We start from the raw sequence: 21,506 nt of genomic DNA on the forward strand, positions 1-21,506 counted from the left end.
AGAGAGACAGAGACAGAGACAGAGACAGAGACAGAGAGACAGAGAGTAGCCCAAGGCATTAGAGAGTGGGGAGAATAGAGCCGCAATTAGTTAACCATGAAAAATTTTTGAAAAACTAGTAAAGATTATATGTCCACTTAAAAATCCTGATTGTAACTCTGTTCCCCAAGGTTGGATGAGAAAGCAGTGTTTATTGGTACTGTAGGATTAGATTTTGTAGATTTTTTGCAAGAGACAATGATCACTGTCTAATGTAAACGTTTTTGAAAAGAATTTGAAATGACTTAAAAGATGTTTGAGATGTTCTAGCCACAAAGGATATAATATGTAGAAATAATAGGAAGGATAGCTATACTTTGTATGAAAAATTGGGAAAATGGATAAGTAATATGATATATATTCTTAGTTAATGCTTGAATATAAATATAGATATATCTATGTGCATGATAAAATAATATTCATAAGTTAATACAAGTAAAATAAAATAGGGTATCTTAGATTTTAATAGAGTGTCATCAATGAGATGGGACAAACAACTGAAACATGGCAATGGAAATATAGACCTTGCTTACAGGGACTGCGTAAGGAAATGTGGTATAGTAAAAAGAATATTAACTCTCAGATCCAAGATCTGCTTGTTTTAATTTAGTGACCTCAGGTAAATGTCTTTGGCCCTCAGTTTCCTAATATAAAACATAAAAAAGATGATCTTTAAGGTCTTTTCCAGCTCTATGTCAGTGAACCAGGAACTAGAATCTGATCTAAGGAGTTTTATACTCAGAGAAAGAAACTTTACAAGCTAGCATATAATTTCAAAATTTAGCCAAAGAATCATAATGGAGAGCAACAAACGTGAGTAAATTATGAGTAAAAAAGAGGTACTAATATAATGAAAAGAGAAAATAACATATTTGTTCAGATGCAAATGACTGAAGCATAACATCATGATACACAAAGAATGAAAGGCAGAGATGCAAAATCCACCAGCAGTGGGAAAATTCAACTTTCTATACTGTAAAAAATCTTACTCTGCTAAAAAAAATATACTATTAGAAATAACCAAATACCTTTGAGTTCTTTTATTTGGTAAATTATTGCTGATAAATAGGTGGATAGGCAGACTTATACAAATATCCATATTTCTCAATCAGTATTTATATCCACGTATTTTATATGCTGATATATGCATATATATCTATATGTTTATATGTGAATGTACCTATATGTGCATGAATATGTGTATTTGTGTATATAACATTTATGAATGTGTGTGTTTATATATGTTGTAACTTTGTGTATATTCATATGTATACATATACACAGAGAGACATATAATAGCATCTTTCAGACAGAAGTAGAAACAAAGAAAAAAAATCCTCCTTGTTTTGAACAACCATGTTTGACCAACAAGTGAAAATGATAGGAATTTCGGGGAAAATTACCCTTACACCATGAAGTCCAGGTAGCCAATGATGTGCTCAATCATAGAAATGTCTTATTTTGTCATTGTTCTTAATCTATGGAAAATATCAATGTCATCCAATGAGATACACTTAAAGTACCATGTGGTTCTTAAGGTGCTAATTTAACTACTTAATTTTGCCAGTTAGTAGTCTGATGCCCAGAAAAGTTAAATTAAATGCTTGTGGTCACACAGGTGGTAATAATTTTTGTTGGTTTTGTTTTTGCGTTTTGGAGGGGGGAGGGCAGCGCAATTGGGGTTAAGTGATTTGCCCAAAGTCACATGGCTAGTAACTCTTAAGTGTCTGAGGCCAGATTTGAACTTGGGTCCTCCTGACTCCAGGACCGGTGCTCTATTCACTGTGCCACCTAGCCACTCAATATAGTAATTATTTAGAAGCAAAGTGATTTTGATAAGCTTTAGAAAATGAAGGTCTAAAATTCAGTAGCTAGTCATTTGCAAAACGAATAAAAGGATGGATAGGAGAACAGGTAAAGAAACCAAAGTGATTGTACAGGGAATAGTTGTCAAAGCTAGCAGACATGGATATAGAAAAGATGGAAGAATGGACTTACAACTACGGACTAATGGAAAGCATCTCATGGACCTGCTTTTAAAGACTTAAGGCCAGAATAATTCAATACCTGAAAAAAAATCTTTGGAACAATCCAAATGTCTTTTTTTAGTTATATGTAAAGTCAGAGAAATCAAGAACAAGCTAGACAAACAGGTTGACGTGGGTACTTTAATGGAAACTCATGAAAAAGAGAGTAAAGAATCTAGTATTATTTTTTTCCATTTTCTCTTTCAAAGAGAATAAATATTTCACTCAAAGGGTTGAAATAAATAGGGTTACATTTGAATTAGAGGCTAAAATTATGCGATGCCTCCTTTCTTTTCTAAATGATGTTAGACACAGTGGGAAGTAAGCAAGAATATGAGGATATAAATAATCTCATCCAAAACCAAGATGAAAGAATTACATCTTTTTTAACCTTGAGAAGACTTATGGAGCACCTGAAAACTGTCTTCAATACCTGATGGTATTTTCTTGTATAAAGAAGATTAACGTAGATCCAAATGAGTGGAAACAAAGAATGGGAATTGCAAAGAGGTAAGAGTGTGTGTGTGTGTGTGTGTGTGTGTGTGTTCATTAAGAGCAAGAGTTTCTTAATATTTGGAATTGTTTAAAGCTGCCATGTGTTGCCTTGTTATGTAATGATTTTCTTGGCATTTATTTGTAAAGGGAATTGGAGAGGATATTTATGAACTGGGTAGGCTGTCACATTAGACAACATTTAAAGTTGCTTCTCACTTTAATAGTTGTGATTTTATGATTCTAATCTTTATCAAAATGAAATATATATATATATATATATATATATATATAATTGAAGCTAAGTTCTATACCTTTATTCATATCAATGTTGGTTAATATAATAAACAGATTGAAGTCTTGGGGCAACAATAATAAAGTAATTTATTCAAGCAAATGTTTAAATATAATTAAAAATAAATTCAAAACTAATGCAGGCCAAGTACCCAGTAGGCAAAAACAAAATAATCAACATAGAATACTGAATTTTTTAAGAAAGTAACATCTTTTGAGCTAAGAAAATTAATTTGTTTTACATTTTCAAATGAAATATTTAATATGGTATATTTCCTTTACTTCACTTATGAAGAAAAAAATGTTTCCTATGAAGTATTAAGATTTGTTTTTACTTTGGAAAACTAGATTTAATAATAAGACATAATATGATCATGTGGGGAGTTTAATTGTTCAATTAAACTAATTTACAACCAGATCTTTACTAATTAAGGGACAATTAAAAAAGATTGCAGAAATTTATAAATGAAACAAAATGACTTTGTAGTGAAGTTGAACGGATTTTCCTCTATGGTATATGTGTTTCTTATCATACATTTTAATTATTTACTAATATTTCATTCTTTGATTTAATATTTTATTTCATTTAAAAGTGAATCACTGACTAAATTTGAGATTTAAATAATTGCCTGAATAAAGGTAACAGATCCCCTCCTAAAAGACCCCTTCTCTGTTCCTTTATATTTTATATCATTGTTATGAGTTTTAATAGTGTAAGAGAATTTGTACATTTTTACTGTTCTTTTTAAAGTTATCCTTTATAGGACATCATTAGGTTTGCTAATGGTATGATACATTTCAAGACTATACCAAGATTTTTATACGTTAAAATTCAACCTGGCCCATATTTCACATCAATTTTAACTGCCACATTAATGTATCAGATGAAGTAATAGGTCAGTCATAAGTGATTCTATTATAGGAGATCATTTAATAAAGGACATCTTCCTCAAGTACAGATATGAGTAGCCTGAGGTTTAATACCAGTGCAACACATGAAATATTCTAGAAATAAAATAATGGAATTCACTTTGGGAAGAACAAATTTAATCAGCTGAAAGTCCCAGTGAAGTTCATTAAAACATTGATGCTTTCTCAAGGACTATACTAAATGACCATGTGCTTCTGATAGTTAAAGGTAATGCACTGATAATGTGGTTCATAAAAGAGGCTTCATTCAATAGTCCAGTGAATCTTTTTGTTTTTTTTTTTTGTATTTTTCCTGAGGTACATAATTTTAAACATTCGTTTTTAAAAGTTTGAGTTCCAGGTTCTCTTCCTCTCTCCCTGTCTATGCAAGCTCATTGAGATAGCAAGAAGTTTGATATAGGTCATGCATGTGTAGTCATGATAATATATCCATAATAGTAGTACTGTGAAAAAAAAACAATTAAAAAAAACTCAAAAAAGTAAACGAAAAAAGATATACTTCAATCTGTATTCAGATAACATCAGTTCTTTCTCTAGGGATAGATAGCATTTTTCATCTTAAGTCCATCAGAACTGCCTTGGATCATTGTATTCCTCAGAATAGCTAAGATATTAAAAGCTGATTATCTTACAACATTGCTGTTACTTTGTATTATATTTCATTTTGCATCAGCCCATGCAAGTCTATCCAGGTTTTTCTGAGAGCATCCTATTCATCATTTCTTCTAGTACAACAGTATTCTGTAATAATAATGTACTACAACTTGTTCAGCCATTCCCCAATTGATGTGTATTTCATTAATTTCTAATTCTTTCACATCACTAAAAGAATTGCTATAAATATTTTTGTAGTTACAAAACTGTTTTCTTTTCCTTTTTTAATCTCTTTTGAGATACAGACCTGTTAGTGGTATTTCTAGGTCAAAGGGTATGCCCTTTGGGTATAGATGTAAATTGCTCTACAGAATGGTTAATCAGTTTACAATTCCACCAAAATCTCATTTTCCCCATATCCTCTCCAACATTTCTCATGTTCCTTTTTTTTCCGATTAGCAAATCTAATTTGAGGTAATACCTCAGAATCATTTTAATTTGTGTTTTTCTATTCAATTGTGAGTTAGAATATTTTCCATATGGCTACACAAAGCTTTGATTACATCATCTGAAAACTGATCTTATCATTTGATCATTTGTCATTTGAGAAATGCCTCTTATTTTTATAAATTCAACTCACTTCTATATATGTTTTAGAAATGAATCTTTACCAGAAAAATTTGCTTTAAATTTTTTTCAATTATTGTTGCTAAGTTTATTCCCTTCCACATCACACCCCCATTTATTCTATTCTCTCTCTCTCTTTTCATCCTATCCCTCCTCAAAATTATTTTGTTTTTTACTACCACCTCCCCCAGTCTGCCCTCCTTTATATTGTCACCCTTCTTTCATCCACTTTGCCTCCTACTTTGCTGTAGGGTAAGATAGATTTCTATACAATGTTGAGAGTGTATGTAATTCCCTCTTTGAGCCCATTCTGATGAAAGTAAGGTTCAGTCACACCTCACATCCCCATTTTTGCTCTCTACTATAAAAGTTTTTTGGGGGCCTGCTTTATGTGATATAGTTTACCAAATTCTACCTCTTCCTTTCTTTCTCCCAGTATATGCCTCACTCAAACACTTTTATTTTCTAGAAACATACCTTTATATTCAACTCATACTTGTGCCCTCTGTTTTTATATCCTCCTAATTGCCCTAATAATGAGAAAAGTCTTGTATATTACAAATATCATCATCCCACGTAGGGATGTAAATAGTTTAACCTTTATAAATCCGTTATGATTCCCCTTTCCTGTTTAACTTTCTATGCTTCCCATAAGTCTTGTATTTGAATGTCAGATTTTCTATTGAGTTCTGGTCTTTTCATCAAAAATGCTTGAAAGCCCCCTATCTCACTGAAAATCTTTTTTTTTCCTTCATGGATAATACACGATTTTTCTAGATAGTTGTAATTCTTGGTTTTAATCCTAGCTCTATTGCACTCTGGAATACAAAACAGCCCTATAGTCCTTAATGTAGAAGCTGGTACATCTTATGTTATCTTGACTGTGGCTCCACCATACTAAAATTATTTCTTTCTGGCTACTTATAATATTTTCTCCTTTACATGGGAATTATGGAATTTGGCTATAATATTCCTGGCAGTTTTTTTTATTTTGGGATAGATTCTTTCAATTTCTTTTCTACCTTCTGTTTATAGAATATCAAGATCATTTTCCCTGATAATTTCTTGAAAGATGATGTCTAGGTTCATTTAAAAAATTTATAATGGCTTTGAGATAGTCCTTTTAAATTATCTCTCCTGGATCTATGTTCCAGTTCAGTTGTTTTTCCAATGAGATATTTCGTATGGTCTTCGTTATTTTTTTCATTCTTTCGGTATGCTTTATTATTGTTTATTATTATTTTATTGCTCATAAAGTTATTAGCTACCATTTTCTCCACTTTACTTTTTAAGGACTTTTTTTCAGTGAGTCTTTGGACCAATTTGGCCAGTTTGGCTACTTTTCTTCCTTGGCCTTTTAGAGCTCTTTTACAATTTGGCCTACTCTATTTTATAATGTGTTACTTCCTTCAGTGTTTTTTCTGTCTCCTTTACTAAGCTGTTGACTGTTTTTTTCTGGATTTTATTGCATCACTCATTTCTCTTCCCAATTTTTCCTCTATTTTTCTTGTTTGTTTTTCAAAATCTTTTTGAGCTCTTCCACGGCCTGAGACAAATTCATATTTGTCTTATAAACTTTGAATGTAGGATCTTTGATTTTGTTGTCTTCTTGTGAGTTTGTGTTTTGATCTTCCTTGTTGCCCTAATAACTTTCTTTCTTTTTTTTGGGGGGGGGGGAGAGGGGCAAGAGAAGGAATTTCATTTGCATATTTCTTGGTTGCTCATTGCTTAGTTTTGCTTCAGAATCACTCTATTCCCCAGTAGTGGGAAGTTTTCTAAAATGAGCCATGATTTTTTTTTATTTGTTTGTTTACTTTTAGTTCACAAGATTCAATCCCACAAATCCTTCAGTTTCAAATTTTGTCCCCCTCCTTCCCCTCTACTCCCCCCACCCCTATTGTCCTTCATTGGAGACATTGGTTGTAAAAATTCTTTCCCAATTTTCCACCTCCCTCTTAATCTTGGTTACATTAGCTTTGACAGGCAAACTATTCCTTGCTTTCCCAGATTGCTTACACTATCAACCTTTATACCTTGATCATGTACCCATTTAAACATGATTTTGGTATATGGTGTTTGATAATGGTCTATGCCCAGTTTCTGCCATACTATATTCCAGTTTTCCCAACAGATTTTGTCAAATAGTTCCTTCTTTTACCAAATATTGGGTTCTTTGGGTTTACCAAACAATAGATTACTATAGTCATTGATTGCTGAGTCTCCTGTGCCCAATTTATTCCATTGATCCACTACTCTATTGCTAAGCCAATACCAAGTAGTTTTGAGGACTGATGGTTCAAATAGATTAAAATCTGGTGTAGCTACTGCACCTTCCCTAGCATTTCTTTTCATTAATTCCCTAGATATTCTGGACCTTTTGTTCTTCCAGATGATTTTTTTTACTATTTATTCTAGCTCTATAAAGTAGTTTTTTGGTAAATTGATTGGTATGGCACTAAATATATAATTTAATTTAGGTAAAATTATTATTTTTATTAAATTAGCTCCATGCAGTCACAAGCAATTGATATTTTTCCAATTAGTTAGATCTGAATTTATTTGTGTGAAAAACATTTTGTAATTGTGATCATACAGGTCCTGGGTTTGTTTTGGCAGATAGATTCCCAAATATTTTATAATGTCTACAGTAACTTTAAATGAGATTTATCTTTCTATCTCTTGCTGTTTAATTTCATTAGCAATATTCAGGAATGCTGAGGAGGTATGTGGGTTTATTTCATATCCTGCAACTTTGCCAAATTTATTTATTGTCTCAAGTAGTTTTTTACTTGATTCTCTAGGATTCTCTTAAGTATATCATCATATCATCTGCAAAGAGTGACATCTCTTCTTAGCCTAATTTGATTCATTTGGTTTCTTTTTTTTCTCTGCTACTGCTAACATTTCTAGTAGCAGATTGAATAAGAGGGGTGATAGTAGACACCTTTGTTTCACCCCTGATTTTATTGGATATGCTGCTAGCTTATCCCCATTACATATTATACTTGCTGATGGTTTTACATAGATGCTACCTATTATTTTAAGGAAGGCTCGATTTATTCCTATAGATTTTAGTGTTTTTAATAGGAATGGATATTGTATTTTGTCAAAAGCCTTTTCTGCATCTATTGAGATGATCATGTGGTTTCTGCTAGTTTTATTGTTGATATGATCAATTATACTGATGCTTTTCTTAATATTAAACCATTCTTGCATTCCTGGAATAAGTCCTACCTGATCAAAGGGTATTACTCTTGAGATAAGTTGCTGTAGTCTTTTAGCTAATATTTTATTTAAAATTTTTGCATCTATATTCATGAGGGAAATTGGTCTATAATTTTCTTTCTCTGCTTTATCTCTTCCTGATTTAGATATCAGTACCGTATTTGTGTCATAAAAACAATTTGGTAGGATTGCTTCTTCACTAATTTTCCCAAATAGTTTGCAGAGTATTGAAATCAATTGTTCCTTAAGTGTTTCATAGAATTCATGAGTAAATCCATCTGGCCTTAGAGATTTTTTTTTCTAGGTAGTTGACTGATAGCTTGTTTGATTTCTTTTTGTGAGATGGAGTTATTTAAATAATTTACTTCCTTTTCAGTTAATCTGAGCAACTTGTATTTTTTGTAATTATTTATCCATTTCACTAAGATTGTCAAATTTATGTGCATGTAACTGGCCAAAATAATTCCCAATTATTGTTTTGATTTCCTCTTCATTGGAGGTAGATTCACCCTTCATTTTTGATACTCAAAATTTGGTTTTCTTTTTTCTTTTTTTATCATATTGACTAAGGGTCTATCAATTTTATTGTTGTTTTTTTTTTCATAAAACCAGCTCTCAGTTTTATTTATTAATTCTATAGTTTTCTTAATTTCAATTTTATTAATCTCTCTTTGGTTTTCAATATTTCTTATTTAGTATTTGATTGGGGATTTTCAATTGTTTTTTTGCTTTTTCAATTGCATGCCCAATTCATTGACCTCCCTTTTCTCTACTTTAATCATGTATGCGCTCAGAGATATAAAACATCCCCTAAGAACTGCTGTTAACGCATCCCACAAATTTTGGTGTGTTGTCTCATTATTATCATTCTCTTGAATGAAATTACTTATTGTTTCTATAATTTATTGTTTGATCCACTCATTCTTTAGGATTAAATTGTTTAATTTCCCATTAGTTTTTAGTCTACCATACATGGCCCTTCATTGCATATAATTTTTATTGCATCATCATCTAAGAAGGATGCATTCAATATTTCTGCCCTTCTATACTGAATTTTGGGGGTTTTATGCCCTAGTACATGGTCGGTTTTTGAGTATGTGCTATGAACCTCTGAGAAGAGAGTATATTCCTTTTTATCCCCATTCAGTTTTCTCCAGAGATCTATCATATCTAGCCTTTCTAAAATTCTATTAACATCTTAAACTTCCTTCTTGTTTATTTTGAGGTTAGATTTATCAAATTCAGAGAGGGGGAGATTAAGACCTCCCATTATTATAGTTTTACTATCTCTTTCTTCCTCTAATTCCTTTAACTTCTCCTCTAGGAATTTGGATGCCATACCACTTGGTGCATATATGTTAAATAATGATATTGCTTCATTCTTCATGGTGCCTTTTAGCAGGATATACTTTCCTTCCTTATATCTTTTAGTTAGATCAATTTTTGCTTTTGCTTTGTCTGAGATAAGGATTGCTACCCCTGCTTTTTTTTTTTTACTTTAGCTGAAGCACAATATATTCTACTCCAGCCTTTTACCTTTACCCTGTGGTTATTCCTCTGTTTCAAATATGTTTCTAGTAGGCAGTGTATTGTAGGATTATGGTTTTTAATCCACTCTGCTATCTGCTTCTGTTTTATATGAGAGTTCATCCCATTCACATTCATAATGCTGATGACTATCTGTGTATTCCCCTCCATCCTATTCCCTCCCCTGCTTATGTTTTTGTTTCTTCCTTCTCCCTTCCCCTCCTTAAGGGTTTTCGTTTTGACCACCACTTCCCTCCATGTTCCCTCCCAGTGACCCCCCCTTCTTTACCTACCCTCTCCCAATACTACTATTTCCCTCCCCTTTATTTCCCTCTTTATATCTCCCCTTGCCCTCTTACTACCTATAGGACACAATAGATTTTCATACTTATCAGAGTCTGTTATTCCCCCTTTGACCCCAAAACAGTGAGAGTAAATTTCATACAGTGCTCCTCTCCCTACCTCTTTTCCCTCTATTTAATGAGTTTTTGTGTCTTTTCACATTAGAATCTTAAAGTAAACTGATTATGTTGATCCCTCTTTGAACTAGAACCAGTGAAAATAAAGTTCAAATGATGTTCCTCTCCCTCTTTCCTTCCCCTCTATTATTTTGTGTATTTATGCCTCTTTGTATGGCATAATTTCCCTTTTTCTGTTTCATCCTTTCCTTTTATCCCTTTACAATCCCTTTGATGCCCTTAATAATTTTTTTTATCATCAGATTAATTCATTTATACCCACTCCTTCTCTCTATGTATAACCCTTTTAAAGGTCATGATAATCATATAGATTTCGATATTGACAGTGATTAGCTTCTCATAGAGGGATGTGAATATTTTGCTGTTCTTGCATCCCACGTTATGTGTGTGTGTGTGTGTGTGCATTTGTGCATTTGTGTATATGTGAGTGTGTGTTTTCCTTGTTTACCTTTTTATGTCTTTCTTGACTCTTGTAATTGGAGATCAATTTTACATTGCGTTCTGGCTTTTTCATCAGGAAAGTCTGGAAGACCCTTATTTCATTAAATTATTATCTCCTTGCCTGAAAGATTATTCTCAGTTTTGCCAGGTAGCTAATCCTTGGTTGCAGTCCTAGCTATTTTGCCCTACAAAATATCAAATTCCAATCCCTTCGATCTTTTAATGTGGAATCTGCTAGGTCCTGTGTGATCCTGATTGTAGTTCCACGATATCTGAATTGTTTCCTTTTGGCTGCTTGATATATTTTCTCCTTAATCTTGTAATTCTGGAACATGGCCACTATATTTCTTCGATTTTTCAATTTGGGATCTCTTTCAGGAGGAGTTCAGTGAATTCTTTTGATACTTATTTTTCTGATTCCAGGACTTCAGAACAATTTTCTTTGACAATCCTTTGTAGGATTTTGTCCATGGTGCCTTTTTCATCATGGCTTTCTGGTAGACCAATAATTCTTAAGTTACCTCTCCTGGATCTGTTCTCTAAGTCAGTGGTTTTTCCAGTGAGATATTTTACACTTTCTTCCAATTTTTCAATCTTCATGATTTGTTTGATTGATGCACTCTTTGTGCATCATAGAGTCCTGAGCTTCAATTTGACTGATTCTAAATTTTAGTGAATTATTCTCTTCAGTTAGTTTTTAAAGGTCCTTTTTTAGGGAGGCATTTTCTCCAATTAGTTCACTAATTTTACTTTTTAAGGATTTGTTTTCTTCAGTGATACTTTTTTCCAATTTGGTCACTGTAGATTTAAGTTTGTCCTATACCTCCCTAATTTGATCTTTAAAATCTTTCTTGAGCTCCTCCAAGAATGCATTTTGGGCTTGTGACCAGTTCAGATTTCCTTCTGTGGTCTCAGATGTGATTATACTGTCCATGTCATCCTCTGCATTTGGTTGTTCTTGATCGCTATAATAAGCTCTAATCAATTTTCTTGTCTTTCCCTTCTCCTCAGCTTCCTTCCTTCTCATTGTAATTCCATATTTCCTTATTTCTCAGGCTGGGAGCAAAGGGCCTGGTTGTTGACTTTGCATGCTGTAGCCTCTACATGTCTAGCTTGAGACCAAGGTCAGGATTCTCAATGTTCTCCCTGAGGTATGCTGAGGGTCACAGAGTAATCAGTGGAGGAGGGGTAGTCTGTCCACTTCAGATTTCTGTCTCTATGTCCCTGGGCTACCACTCAGGCAGGCTTTTGCTAGTTAGGTGAGGTAGGGCTTATTGGGACCCCTCCCAATCTTCCCTTCAGACTCCTTGCTGCCTTAGTTATACCCCTTCTCAGTGACTCCCAAGCCCCAGGCTATTTCCACTGTCTCAGTATTTCACTCTGGGTAGGACACTTATCTCTGTGTTTTCTAAGTCATGGAGGGGGAATTGGAGCAGCCAGTATTTTCTTTGGGATCCTAGCCCCTGGAAAAACAGGCAGGCAATTTCTAAACTTCCAGGCTGGGGTCTGATAGCCCCAGGAGAAGCTGCTGTCTCTGCTGGGAACCCTAAGCCTTCTATTACCTGGCTCCAATGGATCCTCCTGTCCTCTGGTGAGATGCTGGTGAGACAGCTGAGAATTGCCCTTGGTGTAGGTGAGTCCACCACCTGGGACTCGTTCTTTCTTTTCTGTAGTCTGCTCTCTAGTCCAAGCTGCTGCAGCCTCCACATGCTCTGGGCTCCCTCTGCCCGGACCCACATGGGCATTTTCCTGGGCTGGATTCTGCCACACTGTGTCTCCTAGTGGATTTTGACACTCCAAAATCTGTTCAGGTTCACTTTTTAAAGTTTAGTGACAGGATTCACAGAGGAGCTTAGAAAAGTTACTGCTTCTGTTCCACCATCTTGGCTCCACCCTGCCATAATAACTCTAGTTTTTCTTTATTTTGTTAATTTTTTTCTAACCTATTACTTGGTTTTTAATTCTTTGTTAAAGTAGGGCTCTACTTCCTGGGTAGAGTTCACTTTGTCCCAAGCTTTGGGGGTTTTGTTCAAATGTTTTCTGAGATACTTCTAGGGACCTAAAAGTTTTCAGTTTTTCTGAGGTGGTATGATGTAAGGAGAAGTGTTTACTGTTCTCCTCATCTATGCTTTGCTCTGTGAGTTACCACAAGCACTTTTTTTTTCTGTCCTGGATGTGTGAGAGGGATCCTCCCTCCATTGTGACTTCAAAATCTGCTATGCTAGTGTTCCTCCTTTCCCTGGGACTTCAACCCAAGATTGGACCCTGGATCTAAGTATGGGCAAAGCAGCAGAGTTGTTCTTCAGTGCTAGAAAAAAGACCCCTGTGATAAATGAAAAGAAATGCTAGGGATGGTGGACTAGCTATACCAGATTTTAATCTGTACTACAAAGCAGCAGTCTTCAAAACTACTTGGTACTGGCTGAGGAATAGAGTAGTTGATCAATGGAATAGATTGGGTACATGAGACTCACCAGTCAATGACTACAGTAATCTACTGTTTGATAAACCCAAAGACCCCAGCTTTTGGGATAAGAACTCCCTATTTGACAAAAATTGCTAGGTAAACTGGAATATAGTTTGGCAGATACAGGGCATAGTCCATTATCTAACACCATATACCAAAATAAAGTTTAAATGGGTGCATGATCTAGGTATAAAGGCTTATACTGTAAGCAGTCTAGGAAAGCAAGGAATAGTTTACCTGTCATATTTGTGGAGAGGGGAAGACTTTATAACCTAACAAAAATTAGGGAGCATTATAAAATGCAAAATGGATAATTTTGATTACATTAAATTGAAAAGCTTCTGTACAAACAAAGCCAATATAATCAAGATTAGGAGGGAAGTGGAAAATTGGGAAAGAATTTTTACAACCTATGTCTCTGATAAAGGACTCATTTCTAAAACATACAGAGAATTGAATCAAATCTATAAGAATACAAGGCATTCTTCAACTGATAAATGGTCAAAAAATCATTTTGAACAGGCACTTTTCAGAGGAAGAACTTAAAGTTATCTCTAAGGACATGAAAAAAATTCTCTAAGTCACTCTTGATTAGAGAAATGCAAATGAAAACAACTCTGAGGAACCACATCTCACCAGTCAGATTGGCTAAGATGACAAAACAGGAAAATGACAAATGGTGGAGAGGATGTGGGCAAATTGGAACACTAATGTATTGCTTGTGGAGTTGTGAGCTGATCCAACCATTCTGGAGAACAATGTGGAATTATGCCCAAAGGGCTATAAATAATTTCATACCCTTTACCCAGCAATACATTTTTTCTAAGGTTTTATCCAAAGAGATCTTAGAACTGGGAGGAAGACCCATATGTACCAAAATATTTATAGCAGCTCTGTTTGTGGTGGCAAAGAATTGGAAATTTAGGGGGTGCCCATCAATTGTGGAATGGCTGAACAAGTTGTGGTATATGCATGTAATGGAATACTATTGTGCTATAAGATATGAGGAGCAGATGGACTTCATATTTACCTGGAGAAACTTATATGAACTGGTGGTGAGTGAGAAGAGTAGAGGCAGGAGAAATTTTTACACAATTATAGACACAATGTATGTGTGATGACCAACTTTGAGAGTGTACTCTTCTCCTCAATTCAGGGTTATAACTTCATAGGTTATATACACAATCCTAAAAGTGTCATGATGGAGAGAGATGTCTACATACAGAGAAAGAACTGAGTTTGAATCCAGATTGAAGCAAATTGCTTGTTCTTTTTCTTTTTCTTGTTTGGTTTTGTTTCCTCTTTCCCAATATTCATTTCATCTGATAAAATCCTTTATGACGCGAATAATGTCTAATGTGAAAATATTTGCAAATCCTATACTTGGTTGTATGCTGCCATGGGGCGGAGGGGAGGGAGGGATAGAAAATTTGAAACTCAAGGAATTGTGGAACTGAATCTTATAAACTAAAAGTAAACAAGTTAATAAAGACCAAAAATTAAAAAAAAGAAAAGAAAAAGAAAAAAGACCCCTGTGTAACAGTAATGGAATCTAAAGATCCCTCTGTATTGGCTTGGTTTTCGGGTTGTGTTGAAACCCAGAGTTTGTGAACCCCACCTGAGGGATGTACTTATTAATGTGAAGAAAGAGGTCTGATTTGGGAGGCGCTGGTGTCCTGGATTTAGAGACAGGCACAAGCAGAGAAAAGGCCCATGCAGAGAGACAAGTCAGAAGAACTTTTGGGAGCAGCATCATGGAGGTAGAAAGAGAGAGGATCGCTGAGGGCCAGTTGTAGCTGCCCAGGACTTTTGAGAGTTGTCATCCAGAGCTGCCAAGGACTAAGGAGACATGGCTGTGATGCTGGTATTTTGTCTGTCTGTTTTGATATTGTTTTGCCAGATTTGTCTGCTGATAAAGGACAGTGCTGTTTTTGCAGAAGTTGTGGAATCTTGCTGTTGCTTCCAAAGCCCTGAAGAAGGATTTCCTTGGATTTTTATAGAAATTCTGGAAGAGTGTCTTGTTGATGTTTTCAGGGGTCCTGAGACTGTTCTGCAGACAGAGAATGAATTGATGAGGACACTGGCAATGTGTTTTGTGGCTTTATTAAGCTTTGTCTCCCCAGGAACAGAGATTGCTGAGAACTTGCCTTGGGTCAAGATGAAGAAAAGACCTCTCTTTGGGTATTAAATGTTGTGATTATATCTTAACCTTGTTGTAGCTCAGGGGTAGATGGCCTTTGTTCCCTCCACTACTTGGAGAAAGTGCTTTTCATTAACTGATGGTAATTGTAATTCAATTGTCATCCAGGGCTGGGAAACTTTTAACTTTTTTGTGCTCTGTGACTGACCAAATGAATGTAATTTTTTTATGATTGTAAAATAATCTCCATTTGAGAAGAGACTTTGTGATTGACTAAATGAATATACTTCCAAGGGGTGGAGTAGTACTTGCAAATTATTGAATTATACTTGGTGAATGCTGTATTTTGATTTTCTCTGTTCTTTGAATGTTTTGCCTTAATTTGTCACTGAATAAAATAGAGGGTTACTATGCTGGTATTCCAAACCTTGAAAGTTGCCTCTGCTTGGCATTACACCCTCAAATCACCTTCTAACCAGTTGTCCCTTATACTCTGTTGTGTGAGAGCTTTATAAACATCCACTGCCATCGTTACTGCTTATTCAGTTACAAGCCCTGCTCCTGCTTTGCTGTGGCTGGGTCTGTGATGGTCCTGGACTATGCTCATTCCTCACCTAAGTGTGACAGAATATTCTTACATAACTTCCAAGTTGTCTTTGGTATCTGTAGCATAAGAATTTTGAAAACCAACACTGCTGCTACTGATTCAGTTGCCTGAGGCCTCCTCCATGTTTGCTAAGGCTGGTGTCTGCTGGTGTGGTCTGTGCTGCACTGTGCTCCTCTATCAACCTGGTGCAACAAACCTTTCCTACTGTGCTTTCAACTTGTCTTGGGCTGAAAATTTTTTCACTCTGACTTTTTCTGGGTTTTTATAACTCTAGAATTTGTTTGTAGTCATTATTTAAAAGTACTTGGTGGGGTTTGGGGGAGAGCTCAGGAGATTCGCTGCCTTTCCTCTTCCATCATGGCTCCATCAAGTGCATCTTTCAAAGTGGGTCCCCTGAGTTTGAGATACACAGTCATTTGCATTGTGATTTCAAAAGCATAAATATTCTTTTCACAGAGCTAGAATCTCTATGTCTCATTAAATTTCTTGTGGTTTAAAAAAAATCTGATGGAAAAATACTCAATTTATCTTGGGTAGTACTGACATGACATTCTAACAGTTTTATGGGAAAAATGCTTAAAAGTTGATAGTGATGGAACTCCAAAAAATGGAATAAAACAATGTTCCCCCTTGAGATAACTTAGAAGGACTTTAGGAAAGGTCTGTCTTACTTGGGTTAAAGAAGAATGCAGTCCAGCATATTTTTGTCCAGGCAATCCAATGGGACATTCTTAGCCACAGCACAAATCAGCAACTGAAGCCCCTTGAACTTGCCTCAGCAGGCCAGCTTTGAGTCATCCAGTCTCATCAAAGAAGGCAAATTGACAGCCCCAGAACCATGGTACAATAGGTGCAACTAGACTTGGTGACCCCAACACAGTGGGAAAACTAGAAGCACCTGAAGTTTTCTGTTCTCCAGCTTTCCCCTGCTCTCCAGGATAAGAAGCTAGGGAGAGTGCACCCTGTGCCCCTGAAGCAGAGCTAAACTTAAAAAGTCACAGAATAAGCTAATAAATAAGTAAGAAACAGAAAAGCATCCTGACCAGAGAAAGCAACCATGGTAACATGGAAATTCAAAATGGAGACTCAGAAGAGGATAATAATTTTAAAATGAATATATATGAAATCTCTAAGGGGAATAAAAATCTCTCTCAAGCCCAAAAAGTTCTTTTAGAAGAGCTCAAATTGAATTTTTAAAAATCAGTTAAGAGAGGTAGAAGGCAAGATGGAAACAAAAGACATGATCACTATGCAGGGGAATTATGAAAAAAGAGTCAACAGCCTGGAAAAGGAAGCACAAATATTGACTTAAGAAAACAACTCTTTTTTTTTTTTTTTGGAGGGCAATTGGGGTTAAGGAACTTGCCTAACTTCACATGGCTAGTTTCCCGTCCCCCCTCCCCCCTCAGGTCCTCCTCTCCCTGGGGCAGGCACTCTACTCACTGTGCCACCTAACTGCCCTTAAAACAACTCTTTAAGAATAGAATTGGCCGGGGCGGCCAGGTGGCTCAGCAAGTAAGAGCACCGGCTCCAGTGTCGGGATGACCTGGATCAAATCCGGGCTCAGATACTCAGCACCACACCCACAAATAACTGGCCGTGTAACCTCGAGCAAGTTACTTAACCCCTATTGCTTTAAAAAAAAAAAAAAAAGAATAGAATTGGCCAAATGTGATAAAAAAAAATACCTTGAAGAAAACTCTTTTAAAAATAGAATTGACCAAATCGTAAAGGGAGTACACAAGCTAAATGAATATGAATAAACTAATTATTAATAATTACATCCGAGCAAGTGTAACTTAATGACTCTACAAGACATCAAGAATAACTCAAGCCAACACAGAGGCAGGCCCGGAAGGCACTGCCAGCAGACTCAGAGGCATGCCCAGAAGGCGAGGCCAGCAGAGACAGTCCCAGAAGGGGCCTGAACAATCGGGAGGACAAGACTTCCCACCAACCACAAAGGCCACTACCAGGCCTATCACCAAAGGGCTGGGACTGGAAAGATCAAGGTAAGAAGCAAATACCGAGGCCCCTGTCCTGGACAGCAAATGCTCCTGGAGCTACCACTTCATAGCCCAGAAATTAAAAAAAAAGCCCCTATCAGGACCTCCAAAGACCAGGATGACAGAGTGAACCTCACCTGCTCCAAACCTCCCCTCTGAGCCTAAAGCATAGTAACTCTTGCCCCAGGGCAAAACCCTCTACAGTAAAGGATTGGGATCCCTAGAGGAAGGGCATGGCTAGGGCTCTGCCTCAAAATGGGTAAAAAGCAGACTACAAAGACAAAGACTCTGGAGTCCTACTATCCTCAGAGGGAGGAATCAAACTCAGAGGAAGACAATGTGGACTCCACACCCACAGCTAAAACGTCAATAGGTCCCAAGCACAGAAGACTCTCCTAGATGAGATCAAAAGGAACTTTTAAAACAAAATGAGAAAAATAGAAGAAAAAATGAATAATTCTCTCAAAACTAAAAGAGCAGAATTAGAAAAACATATAATGAAGAAAACATCTCTCTAAAAAGAAAAGTGTATGATATGGAAAAGGGGCTCCAAAAATTAACCAAGGAAAATGATTTGCTAAAAATTAGAATCAACCAAATTGAAACAAATAACTCTATGAGGAACCAAGAATTACTCAAAAAAAGCAAAAAGAATGAAAAATTAGAAAAAGAGATAAAACACCTCAAAGAAAAAATAACTGACCAGGAAAACAGATCAAGGAGAGATAATCTGAGAATCATAGGCTTACCAGAAAATCATGATGAAAAAATGAGCCTGGACAACATTCTCCAAGAGCTCATTAAATAAACTGTCCTGAGATACTAGAACCTGAGGGTAAAATAGAAATAGAGTGAATCCACCAGACACCTGCTGAAAGAGATCCGAAAATGAAAAGTGCTCGAAATGTTGTGGCCAAACGCCAGAACTACCAGATAAAGGAGAAAATACTTCAAGTGACCAGAAAGAAACAATTCAAATATCAAGGGTTCACAGTGTGGATTGCACAGGATTTGGTAGCCTCTACACTGAAAGACTGGGGGCAGTGGAATAGAATTTTCCGGAAGGCAAAAGAGCTTGGGTTACAACCAAGGATCACATACCCAGCAAGACTGAGCATGTTTTTCCAGGCAAAGAGATGGTCATTCAATGATATAACAGACTTCCAGACCTTCTTGATAAAAAAGCCAGAATTCAATGGAAAATTCAATTTTCAATTATGAGACACAACAGTGATGTAGAAAGGTAAACAAGAAAAACACACAAACACCCTGCTATTTGATAAGAGCAACCTGGTTAGAGACAAGTAGAAGGTATGAATATAAAATACACAAAATGATGATTTAAAAAAATCTTATTAATAGCTACAAAAGGACTGGAAGAAAGGGAATGAATGAAGTGGAAAAGCGTAAATTATGCCAAACAAAGGGGCATAAAAACTGTATAGCAGAGGAAAAGAAGGGAGGCAGATAGGAATCATATGAACTTTTCCCTTATTGGTTCTGGTGCAAGGAGGGAATAACGACCAGTTAAGCATAGGACTCTGTGTTGAAGAAACGCAAAAGTATCATTTCAGAGGGAAAGAGGGGAGGGAGAGGAGCTTCACAACAGATTTGTTCCTGTCACTCTTGGTGCAAAGAAGAAATGACACACTCCATTAAGTATAAAAATATCCCACAGACATTAGGAGGGGAAAAGTGCTACGAAAGGGGTGGGGTTGTTAGTAGGGAGGGAAGAAGTAAGGGGAAAGGGGAGGTAAAGGGAGGGGGGCTGATAAGGGAATACTGAGGGTAAAAAGGAAAACTATTAAGGGGGGAAGGGAGAAGGGGAGAAAACTGTGAACATTAACAGGACTGAGAAAAGGCTGGAGGGAAAGAAACTGATAAAAATCATAACTGTAAATGTGAATGGAATAAACTCTCCCATAAAACGGAGACCTATAGAAGAATGGATTAGAAATGATAATCCTACAATATGCTGTTTACAAGAAACACATCTGAAACAGTGGGATATACACTGGGTAAAGGTAAAAGGCTGGAGTAAAATATATCATGCCTCAGCTAACATAAAAAAAGGAGGGGTAGTAATCCTTATCTGAGATAAAGCAAAAGCAAAAATTGACCTAATTAAAAGAGATAAGGAAGGACACTATATCCTGTTAAAAGGCACCATCAAGAATGAAGCAATATCACTACTTAACATATATGCACCAAGTGGTATAGCATCCAGATTCCTAGAGGAGAAGGAAAAGGAATTAGAGGAAGAAATAGATAGCAAACTATACTAGTGTGAGACCTTGATCTCCCCCTCTCTGAACTTGATAAATCTCACCTCAAAATAAACAAGAAAGAAGGAGGTGAACGGGATTTAGGAGAGGAGAGGTGTGATAGATCTCTGGAGAAAACTGAATGGCGCTAAAAAGGATTATACTTTCTTCCCAGTGGCTCATGGCACGTACTCAAAAATTGACCATGTCCCAGGGCATAAAAACCACGAAATTCTATGCACTAAGGCAGACATATTAAATGCATCCTTCTCAGATCATGATGCAATAAAAATTACATGCAATAAAGGGCCAGGGAAAGACAGAATAAAAACTAATTGGAAATTAAACAATTTAATCCCAAAGAATGAGTGATTCAAACAAGAAATTAAAGAAACAATCAGCAATTTCATTCAGGAGAATGATAATAATGGGACAACATACCAAAATTTGTGGGATGCATTGAAGGCAGTTTTTAGGGGAAGTTTTATATCCCTGAGTGCATACATGATTAAATTAGAGAAAAGGGAGGACAACGAATTGGGCGTGCAATTGAAAAACCTAGAAAAAGAACAAATTCAAAATCCCCAATTAAATATTAAATTAGAAATATTGAAAACCAAAGGAGAGATTAATAAAATTGAAATTAAGAAAACTATAGAATTAATAAATAAAATTAAGACCTGGTTTTACGAAAAAAAAAAACAAAATTGAGAGATCCTTAGTCAATATGATAAAAAAAAAGAAAGAAGAAAACCAAATTATGAGTATCAAAAATGTAAAGTGTGAATCTACCTCCAATGAAGAAGAAATCAAAACAATAATAAGGAATTATTTTTCCTAATTCTATGCACATAAATTTGACAATCTTAGTGAAATGGATGAATATTTACAAAAATACAAGTTGCCCAGATTAACTGAAGAGGAAGTAAATTACTTAAATACTGCCATCTCAGAAAAATAAATAGAACAAGCCATCAGTCAACTTCCTAGGAAAAACCCTCTAGGGCAAGATGGATTTACTAATGCATTCCATCAAACATTTAAAGAACAATTGATTCCAGTACTCTACAAACTATTTGAGAAAATTAGTGAAGAAGGAGTCCTACCAAATTCTTTCATGACACAAATATTGTTCTGATACCTAAATCAGGAAGAGATAAAACAGAGAAAGAAAATTACAGACCAATCTCCCTCATGAATAGAGATGCAAAAATTCTAAATAAAATACTAGCAAAAAGACTACAGCAAATTATCTCAAAAATAATACATTTTGATCAGCTAGGATTTATTCCAGGAATACAAGGATAGTTTAATATTAAGAAAACCATCAGTATAATTGATCATATC

At 35.6% G+C, this 21,506-nt stretch overlaps 1 pseudogene; it reads left to right on the plus strand.

The window, feature by feature from the left end:
- Nucleotides 1–18,783: 18,783 nt before the first annotated feature.
- The window catches only part of LOC138170918 (tRNA dimethylallyltransferase pseudogene), a 68,672-nt pseudogene continuing 65,949 nt past the window's right edge, over nt 18,784–21,506 (plus strand).

The sequence above is a fragment of the Petaurus breviceps genome, unplaced genomic scaffold, assembly GCF_028583685.1.
Source record: "Petaurus breviceps papuanus isolate PSGF00001 unplaced genomic scaffold, PetGlider_PUasm1.0 40, whole genome shotgun sequence".
Lineage (NCBI taxonomy): Eukaryota > Metazoa > Chordata > Mammalia > Diprotodontia > Petauridae > Petaurus > Petaurus breviceps.